This window comes from Leptonychotes weddellii, chromosome X, assembly GCF_054177405.1.
Source record: "Leptonychotes weddellii isolate Sample4059 chromosome X, ASM5417740v2, whole genome shotgun sequence".
NCBI lineage: Eukaryota > Metazoa > Chordata > Mammalia > Carnivora > Phocidae > Leptonychotes > Leptonychotes weddellii.
The window spans coordinates 105,876,372-105,897,108 of NC_138385.1; the positions used below are offsets into that span (position 1 = coordinate 105,876,372).

At 52.8% G+C, this 20,737-nt stretch overlaps 1 protein-coding gene across 1 annotated transcript in view; it reads left to right on the forward strand.

Moving 5' to 3' along the window:
* Positions 1 to 381: 381 nt before the first annotated feature.
* The window catches only part of ASMTL (acetylserotonin O-methyltransferase like), a 67,595-nt gene continuing 47,239 nt past the window's right edge, over positions 382 to 20,737 (forward strand). Inside the window, exon 1 of the mRNA XM_081809242.1 lies at positions 382 to 850. The gene's annotated coding sequence lies outside the window, so the exon portion shown is untranslated. The remainder of the gene's footprint in view (positions 851 to 20,737) is intronic.

The window sequence follows — 20,737 nt, forward strand, 5'->3', positions numbered from 1 at the left end:
GGTATATCTTTCCGGCAGCTTCCGCGTCTCTCCCGCCGCACGCAATGTGGTGAATTCGCCCCGTTGCACTGTGGAAACGTCTGCCTCCGCCCTCCAGCCCGCCGCCGCTCCCCGCCGCTGTGGATGCCGACCGGCCCCCCCGTGGGACGTGCAGGGAGTGAGCCAGGAAACTCCCGAAGGTGGGCGTGGCTGTCGCTGCCCCACGGCCGGGCCGTTCTGACCACACACCAAAAGATGTCGCAGTGCACACAGCTTTAAGAATGCAAAAGGAAATATGTTCTGCTAGCAGTTTTTTTTTAAATAAAAAAACCCCAGGAATTAGCTCTGTCTGGGTGGGAGGGCATGCTTGCTTCTCTGCCTCTAAGTTAGGAGGATTGTCCTTCATCCCCGCCCGCGTGCACGGGATTGCGTCCGGCAGGCGACACTCGCCGGGTGGGCAGGGTCTCCCCGCGGCCTTTTGAAAGCAGCCGTGAGGTCGAGGCTGTGAGGCGGGCACCCCGCCCCGGGCAGGGCGGCGGGGAGCCTCATAGGAGGTGGGGGGCCCCACGGGCTCGGCCCTCGACAAAGCCAGCAGCGAGCAGACAGTTACTTACACAGGAAATTTCAACACGGGTTTCCTCTCTACCGACCCTGCCTCCCAACCGTGGCTGCCGCTCGGAGGTGGACCCTGGAGAATTTGCATTTTGCAACGGCCAGGCCATGCCCCCGCGAGACCTGCCGGAGCAGAACGGGACAGCCACGGATCACTCAGGGCACCTCTGTCCGCCCGGCCAGCTTGCAAAATGAGGGCTGCGGACTTCCCGACACCAGAAGCTGAGGCACCGCAGTGGACGGCCGTCTGAGACTTCAGGTGAGCCCTCTGCCCTGCGCTGCATCTCTGCATTGTCGGGAATCCCGGAGGTCCGGCGGGGACAGGGTCTCAGCGGTGCAGACGTGGGTGAAAGGGGGTGGTGCCCACCCAGCCAAGCAAACCCCCAGAGAGTGTGCAGAGCGGCCTAGCCGGGAAACCCTCCCTCGAACTCTCATCCGGCCCAAGGCACCTGGGCCGGCCGAGCGGGGCCCTGCATTGGGCGGGCAGTTGGGGCCGCCACATTGACAGTCACTGCAGGGGGCCTCGAACAGGGGGGGCGGGGAGGCCCTGAGACCCCGCAGACGAGCCCAGGGTGCCGGATCCTGTAAAACCACGGGGCATTTGAGTCTGTGCCAAGACGCCCCCCAGCAGCGTCTGGGGAGAAGGGGGCTCGCAGCTGGAGCGCCGGTTGGTCTTCGCTAGGGGTCAGTCACACTGGGTCACGAGGAGGCGGAACCCCAGGCCACGTGCTTCTGCGCCCAAACCGAAGACCGTTTCTCGGGGTCCTTGTCCTGTTTGTGCCATGCGGACGGTCAGGGGCGGGGCCCTCACGCCGGGTGCTGAGAAAGGGCATCGCCCCAGGAAGAAGCCCCTGGCTGTGGTGGGGATCGTGCCCGTGGGGCCGGACGTTCTCGGATGTTTCCATGCTGGAGAAAAGGCAGGGCGTCGGGGCACGGCCAATGCCAACGTCGGTGCAGGGAGGGGGGTGTGTCCCTGGGAAGGCGGCCCCCAAATCAGATCAGGTGGCAGATGGGACCCAGGTCCCCGGAGGAATCAGGAGGACAGATGTGAGCCTCCAGATGGTGCTTGGAGAAGCATAGGTGGGTCTGCTTGCCGTGGGAAATCTCCCCGCTTAGCCACACCCAGGGAGGCAGGCAGGGCAGCTGGATCCTGTGCAAGGCTCAGCTGGGACCCCCGACCCAAGCACACCCTGTGTTGCCATGTCCAGGACAGGGGGACAGGGAGAAAGGGATGGTTGGTGACAGGATAGCAGCGCACAGTGGGTAAAAGCTGACCACCGCCCTCCTGGAGATGCCCCTTGACCGGCCAGACGAGCCCTTCCACCAACCCACATCCTGGGGTGTTGCTCCGGGTCCAGCCCCTCAGTCTGCATCTCCTCCTTGCTGTCACCACTGGTGGGCAAGGCACCGCAGCTGGGACCCTCCCTTTCACATCCCCCTTCACGTCCCTGGAGGCAATGGGGTAGGCGGGCAGGATACCGGGACCCAACATGCACCTGCCACCTCGTTCTGCCTCCCTGACTGAGGACGGGGCCTCCGGGAGGTGACCCGCATCTGTCACGGCCCCTCTCACCTTCTCCCTGGGGCCAGCAACACCATAGGGAATCGTGGCCCTGTGACCAAGCTCAGGGAGCAGCTACGGGGACGTCCCCGGGGACAGTGCTGGGCTCCCCCCAGCCGTGTGTGTCAGCCACACGGACGGACGCGGGGTGCGCCTTCTCTCTGGAGCAATGAACGGATCCCGCAACTGTGTGCTTCTGAGCCAAGCCGGGATCTCTGGGGTGGGGGAGGACTGCATCCCCATCATTCCTCTGCTCCACATGGGGAAACTGAGGCTGGAAGAGGCGAAGGAGGTCGCCCAAGCACACGGGACCCAGGCTTTCTGCCTCCAGAGCCCTTCAGCTTACCCCACTGCCCGACCGCTGGCCTGCCATCCCATTGATCCAGGCACTGAAAAAGTCATCATGTGCCGGGCTCAGTGCTGAGTGTTTCCGGGAGGGGGAGAAGAATTCAAAATATTGAGCTGCAGACCTGGGTTGCAGGTTGCAAGGATTTGGGGTGGGAAGAAATCCGGGAGGGCTTCCTGGCAGAGGTGGGACTCGCCAGATCAATGTGGCACCAAGGATGCTGTGAATGGGAGCAGGGGCAGGGATGGGCTCTGTGTGTTCTGGGTGTGGCTGGGGACGAGCCCAGGAGCAGAGTGACATGTTAGCACCCAGCCCAGAAAAGCCACGGAAGCTTCCGGCACTGCTGAGAATTGTGGAGCTGAGCTTTACAAAGAGATCGGGTTGGGGGGTCCTGGTCTGAGTGCCGGGATGAGAGCCGGGTGGGCCTGAGGAGACAACACCACGCACGCAGGTGGAATCTGTGGTTTGCTAGCAGATGACAGGGGCTGCACCAGAGGGGAGAGCATCCCCTGTGACTCCCAATGGCTGGGAGGCAGGGAGGCATGGACCAACGCAGGACCGTGCTCTCTGTTGAAGGTGGTGCTTTTTGTGCAGCCGCTGGTGCTGGCCGGACCCCCAGAGAGGCTCAGGAACGGGTGCTGGGCTGATGGCAGGGACCCTGGGTAACCTCAGTATTGTTTACGGGGGAACCCCTGACAGGGAGAGGGGCTGTGGGAAGACAGGGGCGAGGGGGTGTGTCTTGGGACAGAATCAAGTGTCAGATACACAGGACGAGGGCACGGTCTCTTTGATATGGCACGGGTGGCATTTGGGCTGGGTTATTCTGTTGTGTGCTGTATGGCATTGGGTGGCATCCCCGGTCTGCACCTGCCAGATGCCAGTACCATTTCCTCTCCCCAAAGTTGGAATGTCCAGAAATATCCCCTGGGGGGAGGGGCAAAGTCATGGCTGGTCACAAACCACCGTGATAGATGATAGATCGATGGATAGACAGATAGATAGATAGATAGATAGATAGATAGATAGATAGATAGATAGATAGATAACAAGTAGATATGGATAGACAGATGGATATATAGATGATGGATGGATGGATGGATGAATGGAAGGATGGATGGTTAACAGACACATATAGATGGACAGATGGATACATAAATGGAGGGATAGATAGGTAGGTAGGTAGATAGATGATAGATAGATAGATAGATAGATAGATAGATAGATAGATAGATAGATAATAGGTAGATATGGTTGGACAGATGGATAGAAAAATGAAGGAATAGGTAGGTAGATAGATGATAGATAGATAGATAGATAACAGGTAGATATGGATAGACAGATGGGTATATAGATGATGGATGGATGGATGGTTAACAGACAGATATAGATGGATAGATGGATAGATAAATGGAGGGATAGATAGGTAGGTAGGTAGATACATAGATGATAGATAGATAGATAGATAGATAGATAGATAGATAGATAGATAATAGGTAGATATGGTTGGACAGATGGATAGAAAAATGAAGTAATAGGTAGGTAGATAGATGATAGATAGATAGATGATAGATAGATAGATAGATAGATAGATAGATAGATAGATAGATAACAGGTAGCTATGGATAGACAGATGGATATATAGATGATGGATGGTTGGATGGTTAACAGACAGATATAGATGGGTAGATGGATAGATAAATGGAGGGATAGATAGGTAGGTAGTTAGGTAGATGATAGATAGATAGATAGATAGATAGATAGATAGATAGATAGATAACAGGTAGCTATGGATAGACAGATGGATATATAGATGATGGATGGATGGATGGTTAACAGACAGATATAGATGGATAGATGGATAGATAAATGGAGGGATAGATAGGTAGGTAGGTAGGTAGGTAGGTAGATAGATAGAGTCTCTCATGCTAAGTCAGGGTGTCTCATCTGTGGCTGGATCCCCCCCTCTGATGTGGGGCATCCTGGGCACTGTAGGGTGCTGAGCAGTGTCTCTGGTCTCCACCCACTAGATGTCAGGAGCATCCCCACAAGCTATGATACCCCAAACTATCCCCAGACATCACCAAGTGTCTTCTATGGGGCAGAATCACCCCCAATTCAGAGCTGCCGAGGGAGAGGATGAGAAGGAGCAAGGGACAACACAGCCAGAGGGCTGGGAGGAGAAGCAGGACCATGCCACATTCTCTGGGTCTCAGGGAGAGAAGTGGGCTGGGCCAGGGTGCTCTGGGACACTTTCTCCCGTTTCTTAATGTTCTGCTGCATGCTTTTGTTTCTGGGATGAAATCATAGTGGTGATAGGGCACAGAGCTCATGTACAGAATAAGCAGAAGCAGGCCACACCCGGGGAGAAATGAGCCAGGGTTTACTCTGCACTGTTCCCACAGGAAAGTCCCTGTGGTGTGTGTGTGCTATCCTGTAGCACAAGATGATCTGACCAAGAACAAAACCTGGCTTGAACAAGTGGCATTTTTACTAATAAGGCAGGAAAAATAGGAAAACTTTTGTAATATTCTGTGCCACAAAGAGAATGGAGAAAGTGTGCGGGATTAGGAGGCCTGGCTTCTGGCCAGCCTGGTCACTCACTGCCTTGGATGTGTCCCATCCGCCAGGATGTGCAGTCCCCTCCAAGTACCCTGCAGTTGGAGGCACTGAGTCTCCATATGTGTTGCAGGGGGAGGGGATGGAGCAAGGCCACCCCTTCACTCACGACAGGGACAGACCAGCAGGCACACATGTGGGATGGGATGGGAGAGAACCCAGCAGTCATGGCCATAGGCAATGAATGGGTAGGGTACGTGCATATGCTGTGGCCTTGTAGATGACACCAGAAAAAATCACCATGAGTTTAGTAATTGATGGATGGGTCAGCGGATGGATGGATGGATGGATGGATGGATAAAGGGACGGATACATGGGTAGATGGATAGATGGATGATAGACGAATGAATGGGTGGGTGAATGGATGGTTGGATGGATGGATGGATGGATGGATGGAGGATGTATGCATGGTGGGTGAATAGGTGGATGGATACATCGTGGGTGGATGGATGGAAGGATGGGTTTATTGGGTGAATGGATGAATAAATGGAAGGATGGATGGATGGATAGATAGGTAGATAGATAGTATAGATGGATAGATGGATGGAAGGATGGATGAATGGATGATGTATGGATGGATGGATGCATGAGTGAGTGCATGGTAGAATGGATAGATGATAGATAGATAGATAGATAGATAGATAGATAGATAGATAGATAGAATAGATGAATGGATGGATGGATGGATGGATGGATGGATGGATGGATGGATGATGGATGGATGGGTGAGTGAGTGGGTGGAAGGATGGATGGATAATGGATGGATGAATGCGTGAATGAGTGGGTGGTAGAATGGATAGATAGCTGGTATAGATGAATAGATATATGTATGAATGGATGGATGGATGGATAGATAGATGGATGAATGGGTGAGTGAGTGGGTGGAAGGATGGATGGATGGAATAATGAATGGATGAAAGGATGGGTGCATGGTGGGTGACTAGGTGGATGGATACATTGTGGGTGGATGGAGGGAAGGATGGGTTTATTGGGTGAATGGATGAATAAATGGAGGATGGATGGAGAGATAGATGGAGAGATAGATAGATAGATAGATAAAATGGTGAGTTGTATCTCAGCGTAAAGCAGAGAGAGCGGAAGCAAACAGCTGTCCGATGCCCATGCTCTTACTTCCTCCGCCCGGGCTATAAACACTCTGCAGGACACATTTCCAGTGCGCTGGGTGCCACAGCTTCTGAGTCACACTCACAGGAAGCCGCTGAAGGGGCGTTCCTGAAAGCCCCACCACAAGATGCTCGTCCCTAGCTACGGCTGGCCGGTTTCCTTCCCTGAGCACTACTCCCTCCTGAATAAACGTGGCCATCGCCACTTGTAAACAGGCATGCAAATAGCAGACAGGCAGAGTTTCTGCCCACGGGGCCGGGCACAGCCCGGTGTGGGCAGTCCCCCTGCGCAGAGCATCCTCCCACTGTGCCTTTGATTTCCAGCTCATGCCAGCACCACGGTGACCTTCCTCACCACTGGCTCCATGCTGGTGCTCTGTATGGATGCCAGGCTGAGCGCATCGCCGTTGGTGAAAACGAATCATAGGGGAGAGAGGACGGGAGACCAGAGAGCTTACTAAGGGACCAGAGAAATTTTTAGGAATGCAGACTTTTGGGGAACAGAACTTACTGGAGATACATGGCAAAGATCGTGGCCCTGTGATCTGCATTCCGGGATCCCACTGAGGTCACAAGGACCAGCTGAGTGCGCTCTGCCCGAGCACGTTAACAGGTCCCGTGTGCTCAGGCACAATGACCCCACTCAGAGCGTTTGACCTGTGCCCCAGCCCAACACAAGAATTACCCTTAGATCCTCTTTCCTACTGAAAATAGTTTCCATCTTGCTCAGCGCATCAGACAACTTCCATAGTGCCTTATACTTGTCCTCAGACTCCGTGAGGAGGGACATCAACCCCAGGTCGGGCGCCTGGGACTTCCCGTAGGGCACTCAGAGGGCACAGGATGGGTGGCTCCTGAGCCCTTGCCCGGTGCCTCCACGTGATGCGTGACATGTGCAAGGCATGCTCAGCCTTCTCCTTGGACATTCCCTGCTGCCCTGAATGTCTAGCTTCACACCCTCCAAGCACAACCCAGTCCCAGCCTCACAATGCCATGCCTACCTGTCCACCAGGTGTGAACCGAACACCCCATCCCACCTTCTCTGCACTCACCTAGCCGCACACCAGGGACTCCACCCCATTCCCTTGCTCTGTGACCACTTCTCTTCTTCTGATAGTGAGCGTGTGCAGTAGCCCACAACACGCTGGGGTACCACCCACCATGTAACACCTCATACACCTGGATGGCACGCCCCACAACAGGTCCCTGTTTAAACACAGTGGCCACATGACACATGGACCTTGAGGACATGATGCTTAGGGAGAGAAGCAGACACACACAGTCACACCGTGTGTGCTTCTATTTATAGGAAATGGGCAGAACATTTCTGTGTGCAGCAAACCTGGCAAATGTACAGTGACAAAAAGCAGACTATCAGTGCCGGTGGGAGAGGTAATGAGGACGGGGATGTCTTAGTCCATTGGGCTGGCCATAACAAAACACCACAGGCAGACATTGATTCCTCACAGTTCTGGAGGCTGGATGTCTGAGGTTAGGGTGAGGATGATTCTGTATTTGTGGGGATCACGCTTCCTGGTCAGCAGTGACCTCCGTGCTCCCTGCAAAGGGAGGGAGTGGAGACATCAGGTGTCCACAGAAGCACTGCCAGTGGCTGACTTGGCCTGGGGATTAAACAGAATGTTGCTCACTGTCCAAGTGTTGGGGGCCGGGTGACTAGCCATGTAGATTTGTCTGGGAAGCAGAGGGTCCTGAGAGGCAGGACTCTGGGGGCCAAAATGGGGACAGTCCTGGCAAAATGGGTGTAGTGGGTTGAATGGTGGACCCCCAAAATATATGTCCATGTCCTAATCACCCAGAACCTGTCGGGCTTATGGGGAAATACGGTCTTTGCAGATGTGATGAAGCAAAGGATGTGAGATGAGCTCATCCTGGATCAGGGTGGCCCTAAATCCAATGACAGGTGTCCTTCTAAGGTACAGAAGAAGAGACACAGACACAGAGGAGAAGCCACGTGAAGACGGAGGCAGAGACAGGAGGTGTAGATACAGGATAAGACTGGATAGATAGCTAGATAATAGATAGATGGATAGAGAGATGATAGATAGATAGATATAGATAGATGATAGATGATAGATAGATAGATAGATAGATAGATAGTCATGCAGATGGATAGATAGATAGGTAGATGGATAGATAGACGGATGGATGCATGGATGGATGGATGGATGGATAGGTAGGTAGGTAGGTAGATAGATAGATAGATAGATAGATAGATAGATAGATAGATAGATAGATAGATAGATAGATATAGGGATGGATGGATGGATGGATGGTCCTGCAGATGGATAGATAGATGATAGATAGATAGATAGATAGATAGATAGATAGATAGATAGATAGATAGATAGGCATGCAGACATAGTCTCTCATGCTAGACCAGGACTTCTCAGCCTCAGCACTACTGAAATTTAGGGCTGAAGGACTCTGAGGCTGGGCCCCATGTGCACGAGGGTGCTGAGCAGCATCTCTGGTCTCTACCCACCACATGCCAGGAGCACCCCCCACACTCTAGTGTGACCAGCAGAAACAGCCCTGGACATTGTAGAGCATCTCTTGGGGGGCCCAGTCACCCCCAGGTAGAAATTCCTTCACCAACACTGAGCCTGGTTGGGCAGGAACATTCCCTATATCTCATGGGCTGATGGTCCTCAGCATTGAGGGACACTGGGCTCTCCTTGGAGTCTCAGGGAACACCCAATTATATTGACCAGAAAAATCCCCATATGTTGTATCCAGTGCAGTGTATTAATACCGAGGCCAGCCCTGGGGGTTCTTCCCCCAAACCGCAGGGTGTCTGCCTGGGGCTCCATGATGAGGATGGATCAGGCACAGCCTCTGATCTCATGTGAGGCCCAAGACGTGGCAGGTGCAGACCACGTGCCCCTGGAGGGTCCCGACATGCGCCACACACTGTGTGGTCTCACCATGAGTGTGTGTGTAAGGTGGGGCCTGATGTGGGTTTGCGTCTTCTATGCAGATCTTCAAACACTACCAGCTGTGAGTCTGACCATGGCCACGCTGTGACCTAAGGCTTAACCTCTATTTCCTTTTCTGTGACATGACAAGAATACTACTTTCTCTCCCCTTGTCTTGAGGATGCTGGACTAACACTCAGGCCTCAGGTGATATAAGACTGCACAGGTACAAGGAGCTGACCCCAGAAACGAGATGCCCTTGAACAGTAGGACCGCCAACAAGCTTGGTGGTTTCAGGCCATGGGGTCACCTAACCTCAGCTTAGCGACCTGTATGACGGGTATATCATCACTCCACGGGGCTTCGTGAGTTCAGTCAGCTCCGTGCCTCCATCATAGGAAAACACGATAAATTATGAAGCATGCATTATTAGCTCCATGACGGTGTTCTCTTATCAAAGCTGAGGTGGGTGGCAGTGTTTTCACTGCCCCTGATCCGTGAGCAACAGGGGTTGATGCTCCTCAGGACTCAAGCGAGTCAAGGTGAATCCGTCATGGTCTTGAGGACATGATCAGGGCACCCTCCATCTCCCCGTCTTCTGGACCCTCCTGGCTTTGCTCAGAGGCAGGTGCACCTGGAGAGGGGACTCCCGGACATTCCTGGTGGTGGGACAGATTTCCAGGGCCCACATGGCTTCTGACTGGAACACCAATGGACCCAGTCCCTCAAACTTTTCCCAAAACCAAGCTGTCCATCTCCGTAGCCTTGCCCACCCCCTGGGGCCCCAAGTCTCTGTTGCTTCTGGCAAAATTGCATCTCAAGGTCTGCCCATGCCCCATCCGTGTTGAGCTGCCCTGATTCATGGTGGGTGCTTCCAGGTTACCTGATTCTGCCATCCATGGAGAGTCTTGTCCTTGAAGACAGGGTCTGGCTGGAGGGGAATGTGCCAGTTCAAATGTGAGATAGGTCATGTCTTTGGAAAGCAGGGGTCTCAGAGGTCAGAGAGAGAAATGCATTCACCTTCTGCATGGGGAAAAATTAGGATTGGCACCTAGGGTCTTGCTTCTCTGAGGGATTGTGTATTGATTGAGGTTCTCAACAGAAGCAGATGGTGGTGGTTAGTTTTATGTGTGAATGTGGCTGGACCTCAGGGTGTCCAGATATTTCGGCTAACAGGCCTCTCGGTGTGTCTGTGTGAGATGAGCATTGCATCAGTGGACTGAGTAAAGCAGACGGCCTTCCCCGGTGTGACTGGGCCTCAGGCAATCTTGCAATCCTTTCTCGACCTGAGGAAAACAGAAGGTGGGTAAAGGAGAATTAGCTCCTTCTGCCTCACTGTCTCCAAGCTGAGACATCTGTCTTCCCCTGCCTTCTGACAGGAACATACACAGGCTACTCCCTGGGCCTCTAGCCTTCAGACAGGAAATCATGGGACATTTTACCCTCCACAATCATGTGAGCCAATTTCTTTAACAAATCTCTTTATATATATGTAATTGTGTATATATCCTACTGATTCTGTTTCTCCAGAGAATGCTGACTCCTACAAGAGCCAAAAGGTTGGAAAGATAGATGATGATAGATAGATAGATAGATAGATAGATAGATAGATAGATAGATAGAATCAATGGATAGGTAAGTAGGTAGGTAGGTAGGTAGATGGATGGATGGATGTAGGGATACATGGATAGGTGGTTGGTTGGATGGGTGATGGATGGATGGATGCATGGATGGATGGATGCATGGATGATGGATGGATGGATGCATGGATGGATGGATGGATAGATGGATGCATGGATGCATGGATGGATGGATGATGGATGGATGGATGGATAGATGGATGGATGGATAGATCGATGGATGGATAGATGCATAAATGATGCATGGAAAGATCTATGTCTACCTATAGGAGAGACAGAGACATATAAAGGGTAGACCAGCAGGCAGAGGCTCAGGGAAGTGCTGATGCTGCATCTTGAGTGTGAAGACCGTCTGGACACAGAATTCCCGCTTCCTTAGAAGAGGTCAGTCTGTTTCCTCTTAAAGACTTCAACTGATCAGACAAGACCTACACAACCCCATTATGGAGGGCCACCTGCTTTACTCAAAGTCCACTGATTGAAATGTTAATCCCATCTAAAAGAAATACACACAGCAACACGTTGACTCGTGTTTGACCGCAGATTTGGATACCGTGGTGCAGCCAAGTGGACTCATAACACTCACTGTCACATGGTGGCAATGCAAAGGGGGCTCTTTCAGGGCACCCCCACAGCTCCCAGTTGAGGAGCTGAGCTTCTTTCTTCCTTTGTGCAACAGACCTTGTGGCTCATCTTACAGGTAACAAGGGCACGAGGGAACGTGGTTTGGTGTATTTTGGCTTTTGCACTAATCTTTGTGTGGACATATCTTCTCCTTTCTTTTCTCCCCCCAGTTTTATTGAGATATAACTTTGCGTGAGCCCCAGGTAGACAACATAATAATACGGCATGGGATATATATATGGGAGCACGGTTTCAAAAGGAAGTGGAGAAGATTTGTTTGAATCGATAAACACAGTTTTCTGTTACTAAGTTTTAGGAGGGGGTAAGAAAGATCACTCCAGATGGTTTACATGGTGAAACCAAGAAGAATTAGAACCAGTTCACTGGCAAACTCCTCTTCTTGTGTTTTCTTAATCTGATAGTCCTCTGAGCTTTGTCACTAGAAACCAAAGTAACATCTTTCATTACGTCTGCATAGACTCATCAGACATATCAGGACAGGGTAGCGCCATCATTCAATTCTCTTCCATGAGGTGAATGTTGTGAAATCCAGCAAGTGGGTAGCATACATGGTCATGAAGACCCCAAAGATAAACAGAGAGGCCCACTGTTGGATCCTTGGCCCTGTCTTCAGAGAAAGATAAAGATCTGCTTCTCATGATCTCATCGGTTTCACAACAATCAGCCCACTGGCCTCTACACCACCCAGGAAACCCAGCCCTTCTCCTGCCTCTGAGAGGCCCTGCAGTTCACAGTGGGAGGCGGGGCATGGGGTTCTGAGTCTGCAGGAGCACACATCTCCCTGGCTAGCAGCCTACAGCACAACGAAGGGATGCGTGTGCATGGGGAAGTTGTACGTAACTCATTAATTAGAGAGCCCACAGAACAACAAGGTACCTAGTTAGAGAGGTGCAAGAGCTACGTGTGAATGCAGAAAGGTTGCCCACGTAGATACGGAACTGCGTTATTATGGGCTGAATTCCATCCCTACAAAATTCAGCTGTCACACTCCTCACCCCAAGACCTCAGAATCTGGCCTCAATTGGAAATAGGATTTTTGCAGATGTAATTAGGCAAGATGAAGTCACACTGGAGTAGGGTGGGTCCCTACTCCAATACGACTGGTGTCCTTAAAAAAGGGAGAAATTTGGACACAGACAAACACACGGAAGGACAACCATGTCAGGACACAGGGGAGAAGACACGGTCTGCACACCAAGGAGAGAGGCTTCAGGAGGAACCAGCCTCAGCCCCACCTGGATCTCAGACTCCCAGCCTCCAGGACTGGGAGACATAAATGTCTGTTTATTATTCAATGAGAAAATAAATTGCAGACTCAGGTACTCTGTTATAGCAACCATAGGAAACTCATACAATCAACAGTTGGGACAATTTCCTACACAGCATTAGGACCCCGACCACTGCGGTTTTCTTCTCTGCTTCCTGCCCTAACCTGCTATTTCTCAGAAATGGAGAACAATCCCACAGAGGAGAGAACACCACCATTGCCTGGCCGAGGATGGCTTGTCTCCATTGCAACCCTCGCTGGCCTCTGAACTCAAGTGTGGTCTGTGGATGGCTTTCAGGAGGGACTCTTCGTATCCAAGACCACCTCCAGCTGGAGCCTCGTCTGGAACAGATGGATGGACATGCACTGCTCCATGGCATTCTCTCTCCCACCAACTATCTAAGGGGGTACCCCATGGGTCAGAGGCCACGAGAAAGAATGTATGGGCAGGCCTTGGCCTCAGGCCACCCCAGATTTCTTTATCTCCACTCCAGACCCCACGGGCATAAGGATCATCTCCGCACAGTCACCAAACAGAACATCTGCTGGGTCTGCAGCAAGCCTCACACATTTCGAAGGATTGAACGCATTCCCCTTACTGATCTCTGCCCTCAAGAGAATTGAGCTGGAAACAAATAACGAACAGCTGACCAGAGATTCATCCCCTGCTGGACTCTTCCAAATAACCCACAGGCCGAAGATTGTGATGAAAAGAGAAAAGATTTTGAATGAACGATGTCTCCGGCAGACATGGCCCCAGAGATACCCACATCCTCACAGATGCTCACGTCCTAATCCCCATGTGGGTAGGCAGAATAATGTAGGTACTTCCAGAATCTGGAAAAGACAAGGAAACAGATTTTCCCTCAGAGCCACTATAAGGAGCCAGCTCTGCCAATACTTGGACTTTTAGCCGGGGAAACGGATTTTGGGCTTTTGGCCACTATGGTGCTAAGAAAGCAGATCTCTGTTGTCTAAAGCTTGCGGTGCTTTGTTACAGTAGGAAGCTCACACAATCGGTAATTAAGACACAATGCATCGAAACACGTAAGATGGAACCAAAGTGGTGAAAACAGGCAAATTCATAGCCACGAATCCATTCATTAGACAAGAAGAAAAACCGAATGCCCACGGTCCAGGGTTCTATCTTAAGTACCTAAAAAGAGCTAGCTCCAACCAAAATAAGGTAGAAGGAAGGAGATGATGAAATGAAGAGATCAGTAGAACAGGGGGAAAAAAATGTACGGGGGTCGGGGTGGCGGGGGAAGAAAAAATGTGCAGAGCTGGTTCTTATGCCTGTGGGATCCAGAGTTTACGTAAGACTATCATCTGCATCATAGGGTTTTTTTTTTTTTTTTTTAAGATTTTATTTATTTATTTGACAGAGAGATAGAGAGACAGCACAAGTAGGCAGAGTGGCAGGCAGAGGGAGAGGGAGAAGCAGGCTTCCCGCCGAGCAGGGAGCCCGATGCGGGGCTCGATCCCAGGACCCTGGGATCGTGACCTGAGCTGAAGGCAGACGCTTAGCCGACTGAGCCACCCAGGCACCCCCATAGGGTTGTTTTAAAGGTTGAATACGATGCACCTGTTCAAGACTGGCTGCTAGGAAATGCCCGGTAAATGCCCACAATTTACAATCAGGCGCTCCAAAGCAAGTAACACCTCGCCTCGTGTAAACACCCTCTGAAGGTAACGTACATTTGCTACTAAGAGCTTCGCTGGGATGTTATCTGCCTCCTGTCCGTACCCATCTCAACAAGGAAGAGAAAAAAAAAACCAAACAACTCTTGCAACACTGATAAGATCCAAGCCCAATGGTTAATTTTCTTGATGAATGTTTTAAGTGTTTAATGTATTTGTGTTTTCTTCACCGTGCTTAGGACGATAATGACTTCAAGGCACCCAGGTTTGTTGTAAGCAGGAAAGCTACTTGGGGGCAATTGCTGGTGGAACGGTAACTTTTTGCTCCCACCGTCTGTGGGGGGTTTGAGTCGGGGGCTTGGGGGTGGGCACATTCCCTGTAAGATGCTTCCCCCTCGGCTCCCTCACGAAGTTGTTTAACATTTCGACACGCATTTACAGTCAACAACAAATCAAAAGCGGTCTCTCGGACAAGTGCTTTTGCACGCTGCCCCCCCCCAAGTCCCAGTTGACACCCCCCCTCCTTGCGTGAAGATTGAGCGCAGCAGGGGGTCTTCAAAGTGAGATGCCCAGGGCACCAGAGACCACCAGGGGTGGGGTGGAGGGGAGGAGGGAGGTCCCCCGCACACACTTAGTTTTAAAACAATCAACTCGTGACAACAGAAATAAGGTTGTTTCTTTTCCAATCGACATTCAGCTCAAATGCAAGCTCAAGAAAGTTCTAGAATTCCGGGTGAACAAGAGAAAGCAAGCCCTCCTGCAGGATAAATCGTACTCTGACGCATGTCCCCAGTGACCCCAAAGGAGATGCCCACCTTCTTCATATTCAACCCCAGGTATCCCAACCCTGAAGGGTTCTGTGTCACCCACCCGGAGGCACCTGTGTGGATGGCCGGGGAAGTGATTCACTCACAAAGCAGGTGCACGGGGCCCATGCAGGGGAAGCTCTGCATTCACTGGAGCGGTGGAAATACGGGTATTTTCAGTTTATCACGCTTCCCTCCTCCACGCCCCAAAGAAGATAGAGTGCCCGTTGGGCACATTGAGACTTCTCAACATGGCGGGATCATTTCCCACTAGTTTCAAGATTCATGGGCGGGAATCCCACCGACGAAAGTGTTGCACAATTTCCTCCAAATCTGCTACTCCGTGAGTTAGCAAGCCCTTATTGGAACAAATCCTAGCCTACCTGCTACAGAGACATTGAGTCCTCCTCCTGGGGGACCTCGTAAGATGTGTGCTGAATTCAGCGCCTACTGAAAGCGAAAATGCGATGGTAGATGGATCTTCTGCTGCACGAATGTTCCCTTTTACTCGACGTGTGGGAAAACCTTGACCACAGTTCACCTCATTCGGGAAGTCATGTCCCATAACGTTTTTTTTTTTACTGTTAGGTTTAATAATCGTGGATCAAAGCGTGTGACGTATTTATGTTCCTTGCATATATTTGACCACAATGGCCCCTGAGTCAGAAGGAAAGCCTTTCAGCAGGGAGGGCTCAACGGACAGGAAATGAAACACACGTGTGCATCTCAGTACGCGCACCTATTTTTGTTGTCGTGACTTGGATGGGATCATAGCCCAAAGAGTTTCGAGCACGTCTCTAAGACACCAGGCTCAGAATCTGCAAAAGCACTGATAACAACATGGCAGTTTGAGGAGAGGGAAAAAAAAAAAAAAGTGAGATTGCCCAATCTTTAAAAAGAGTTCCTTCATGGGTTGGTTAAACTCATGGTACACTATATAAAGCTGATACCGCTGGACACGCCTTCAAAACGCTCGGCCAGCGTTCGCATTTTTAAACACACGCTGTGTGCATAACGGTTTGCATCTCTTAAAACTTAACCGTGTTCCCTGCTAATGGCCCAATTGTTTAAGACTGCACAGAGAAAGCCATTTGGGCTAATTTCCTGGGCCAGGCATAACAAAGGACTTCACATGGGTGACTTAAACAACGGAAATTCTTGCTCTCCCAATTCTAGGCCAGAAGTCGGAGATCCAGACGGGGCAGGGCTGCTGAGATCCAGGCGGGGCAGGCCTGTGCTCCCTCCCGAGGCTCCAGGGGAGGGTCCTCCCTGCCTCTTCCAGCTTCTGGGGCTCCAGGCGTCCCTGGTCTCATGGCCACGTCCCTCCCATCTCTGGCTCCGTCCTCACATGGCTTCTCCTCTGTGGGTGTGTCCCCTCCTCTGTCCCTTAAAAGGACACCTGTCCTTGGATTTAGGGCCACTCTGATCCAGGATGAGCTCATCTCAGATCCTTCACTTCATCACATCTGCAAAGACACAATTCCCCAATAAAGCCCCATTCACAGGCTCCGAGGGTCAGGATGTGGACATATTCTTTTGGGGTCAGCTTTCCACCACCACCTCCCACAGTATTGCAGGCCACGAATTGGGGTTTGCAGGCACAGAGCTCTCCAGCAGGGCACGTGTGGGGGAAACTTTCTGTCCCTGAAGGTGAGCAGAAAGAGGAAGCGGCGGGAGGTGGGGCCAGTTCCTGGCCGGTCGTCAGCAACCCCAACGCCATGTTAGCAGTGCGGGGCTGAGCTGAGAGCAGCTGAGAATAAGGATCAGTAAGCCCACCGTCTCTGCAGTCTGCCCTTGGGGACCCCGTTCCACGCACAGCCAGCCTAGAAATGGCTCGACACCCAAATATAGAAGTGAAAGCCAAACAGAGACATGGGGATGGGCGAAGGTCTGGAAGCTCCCTCCCAGGGACGCTGCCAATGTCTTCCCGGGTCCGACATCTGCGGCCCCTGCAGTCTGGTCCCAGGAATCACCGTGCAACCCCCGCCCCTCCTCTCAAGGTGTGTGAGCAGAGGTGGCCCCCCAAAACTCAGCCAGCCAGCCCCAGGACACACACCCTCAGCCACGCCCGGGCCCTGCACAGCCCCGTGGCCAGTGAAAAGGTCAGGGTTGAAAATCCCCACCTCCTGTAGGACAGAACCAAGATTTTTGCCTCGCCCAGGGCTGCCGACGGGGATCACTTCCCTCCTGGTGCACGCATGTGGGTCTCTCTCGAACACCCCTCTCAGAGGGGTGGCCAGCTTGTCTCCGCTGCTGGGGACTCTCCCGGCTTAGCCCTGAAAATCCCTCCTCCCGGGATGCCCCTGGCTCCCCACCAAGTGGGCCAGTCTCTGGCCACAGCCGAGAGCCCACGCCGGCCACCCGGAGGACCCGACTCCGGGCGTGGGGAGCGAGGTGGCGTCCAGGCTGATGGTGCTCCGGGAGGCCAGGGCTGGAATGACACCTGCTAACGTGACCGTAGCCTCAGCTGACCCCTTGCAACCTGCTTCGATCTGGGGACTCCAAGCCGCTCCTAACCCTAAAAAAAAAGAAGCACCCACTGCATTTAGGTTCTCTCCCTCCCGCCTGCGTCTGGTACTTGCAAGCACCAGCGTTTACATCAGGACACCAGCCAACCCAGGACTCCCGTCCACCCTGCTGAGCACAGAAGACCCACATCTGTGTGGGCAGCGTCCTGTTATGAGACTGTCCGCAGCAACCCCAAGATGTCACGGCAGTGGCCCCTGTCCCCTCACCCCCAGGGGGCGATACCTTTGCTGTGTTATGCTACTTTTATCTTAATTTATTTTATCTCAGTTTATTCTTTATTTTTTTTTTCTTTTTGTGGTAAGAAGGCTTCATATGAGATCTACGTTCTCAGCAAATCCCTACAAGCACAATAGCATCCTGCTGTCTATGAGCTCGATGCTGCACACTGAGTCTCGAGGACTTTTTCCTTTTTTTAAATTTTCTTAAAGATTATTTATTTATTTGGGGGAGACAGAGAGAGAGCACGACAGGGAGGCAAGGGGCAGAGGGAGAAGCAGGCTTCCCTCTGAGCAGGGAGCCCGATGCGGGGCTCGATCCCAGGACCCTGGGATCATGACCTGAGCAGAAGGCAGACGCTTAATGACTGAGCCACCCAGGCGCCCCTAGAGGACTTTTTTATCTTGCAAAACAGAAAGTCTGTCCTCATTAGACACTCAGGCTGGGGGATGAGGATCCCCCAGCCCCTGGCACCCAGCACCTGCCCATCTGATGGCTCTAGGGACCCCGTGTTCGTGGAATCACACGGGATTTGTCCTTCCGTGTCTGGCTCATGTCCTCAAGGTCCACCCACATCACACAGCAGGTGCCGAACGTCCTTTGTCTTCAAGGCTGCGTCACGTTCCACCGTGTGCGTGGACCACGTTCTGTTTATCGCCTGCTCAAGTGATTGAAAACAGAGCTACCGTATGATCCGGCAATCCCAGTTCTGGGGATACCCCCGAAAGAATGGAAGTCAAGACCTCGAGGGCATATCACCACCCCCATGTTCATAGCAGCATTAGGACCAGTAGCCGAGACGTGAGAACAGGCCAAGTGTCTACGGAAGATGAGCCGATGCAGAAATTCTGCAGGGTCTGAGAAAGCTCCAGGTGAACCTCTGGCCCACCCCATCCAGGCCGTGCCTGGGCTGTTCGTACAGGACCATACACTCTATCTCTGGTCCTACAAACTGTAGGGAATGCAAGCAGGCTGGACCCCAACTCCAGGCTGTGGGGAAACAGTGGCCGGCTCTCCCCACTCACCCCAAACGTTCCTAAGCTCTGTCTCCTTCCTGCTCCCCTCTATGACCCCAAGACCCTCACCGTCTGCAAGAGCTCTGCTCCCCCCTTCTGCTCCCCTTGGCCCTGCCTGGCTGTTTTCCCCTCATTGTCCTCACTGTGGCCTCTTACAAGCCTGAACAGACCCAGGAGGGAGACATGCCCGACCCTCAGCCCTGCACCCTCTCTCCCTCTGCTATGCACACAGCCCTCCACGCACATACTCACTATCAACCATTACAGACAGGTATCCGACTTAGCAGTGGGAATCTAGAAATGAATTCTGCATGGCCCCCGCTTGTGGAAGGCAGAACGGTGCACCCACCCCCAAGTATGTCCACATCCGAACCCCCAGAACCTGTGCATAGGTCCTGGGGCTTTGCAAACAGGGGATTGGGGTTTGCCGACGGCATGAAGGCTGGCCATCGGGGGACCTGGATGGAGGTGGGCAGGTGACCCTGGGCTGTCCTGTGTGGGTGGGCCCAATGCAGTATGCGTCGTTCGGTGTGCAAGAGAGCCGCAGAGTAGTGAGCATCGGGCAGGAGACTCGAGGGTGCTCAGCGGACTTTGCAGAGCCAATGCACACAGGGCTGCAGGAGCTGGAGGGCCAGGGAAGGGATCCAGCCGTGGCGTCCGTGCCGGGAACTCGCCCTGTGCACTCCTGGGTTGGAGCCCAGGGAGACCCGTGTGGGACAGACATGCATGCACGCCGCTGCTGCAGATGGCTAGGCTGGGGCTCGGGCATGTCACCACGGCCTTGGAAAACCAACACACGGACCTCTCTCCTAGCTGGATTCCACCCCCGTGTTTTGCAATGGGAGTGTCGCTGTCTTAAAATAGTAAACAGCCAGGACCGCCGTCCCTCCCCCGGGGCGGGAGTCTCCAGGGCCTTCGTTCCTAAAATGCTCATGTGGCAAACCTTCAAGGGAAGCCGTGCTCAAGCTTGCACTCCACGCTGCATGAAATGCAAGCTCTAGATTCGTCCACGGAGCCTCAGGCAGCGGCTCCCTGAATAGATTGAGGCGAAGGACCGTCCCTCCAGCCTGTTCCTCTGCAGAATGGCAGAGGACGAAGGTCCCCAAGAGGACGGTTTTGGGGCCGTAGGAGGGGCTGGATCGGGGAGAAAACAAGTCTCGAGGGGTGGGTAGCATCAGCCGTCATGACGAATCCCACCTAGGGGGCTGCAGACCCATGTGGGGGGCCCTCTTAGGTGGCTCCCCGAAGCCAAAGCTGGGGAATCCCTTCCCATTAGCACTGCCCACCCTGTAGCCTTACAACTCCACCCCAAACCAAGGCACGAAGCCAGAATGCAAGGCCTAGTTGCCCCAGGAACGGTTTTCAGGGTTCTGAGCACAGACAGCGAGATTGCAAGCACGTGTCCTTCTGTCGGTCCGTCTGTCCGTCCTTCACGTGCTTCTGCAACGCCTGGAATTCTTTTCACCAAGCATGCTTCTGTTTAAAAAACTCAGTCCGTCCCCCTCTTGCCCCCAACCTGCCCCCTGGTAAGGGAACATAATAGTCCTCTCGGAGATGCCATTAGAAATACCCCACATAGAGCAGATTCAGCAACAGATATTTATTGAACCCGGTCCTGGAGGCTGGGAGTCTGAGATCCAGGTGGCGCCGAGGCTGGGAGTCTGAGATCCAGGCGGGGCTGGAGGCTGGGAGTCTGAGATCCAGGCGGGGCTGGAGGCTGGGAGTCTGAGATCCAAGTGGGGCCGAGGCTGGGAGTCTGAGATCCAGGCGGGGCTGGAGGCTGGGAGTCTGAGATCCAAGTGG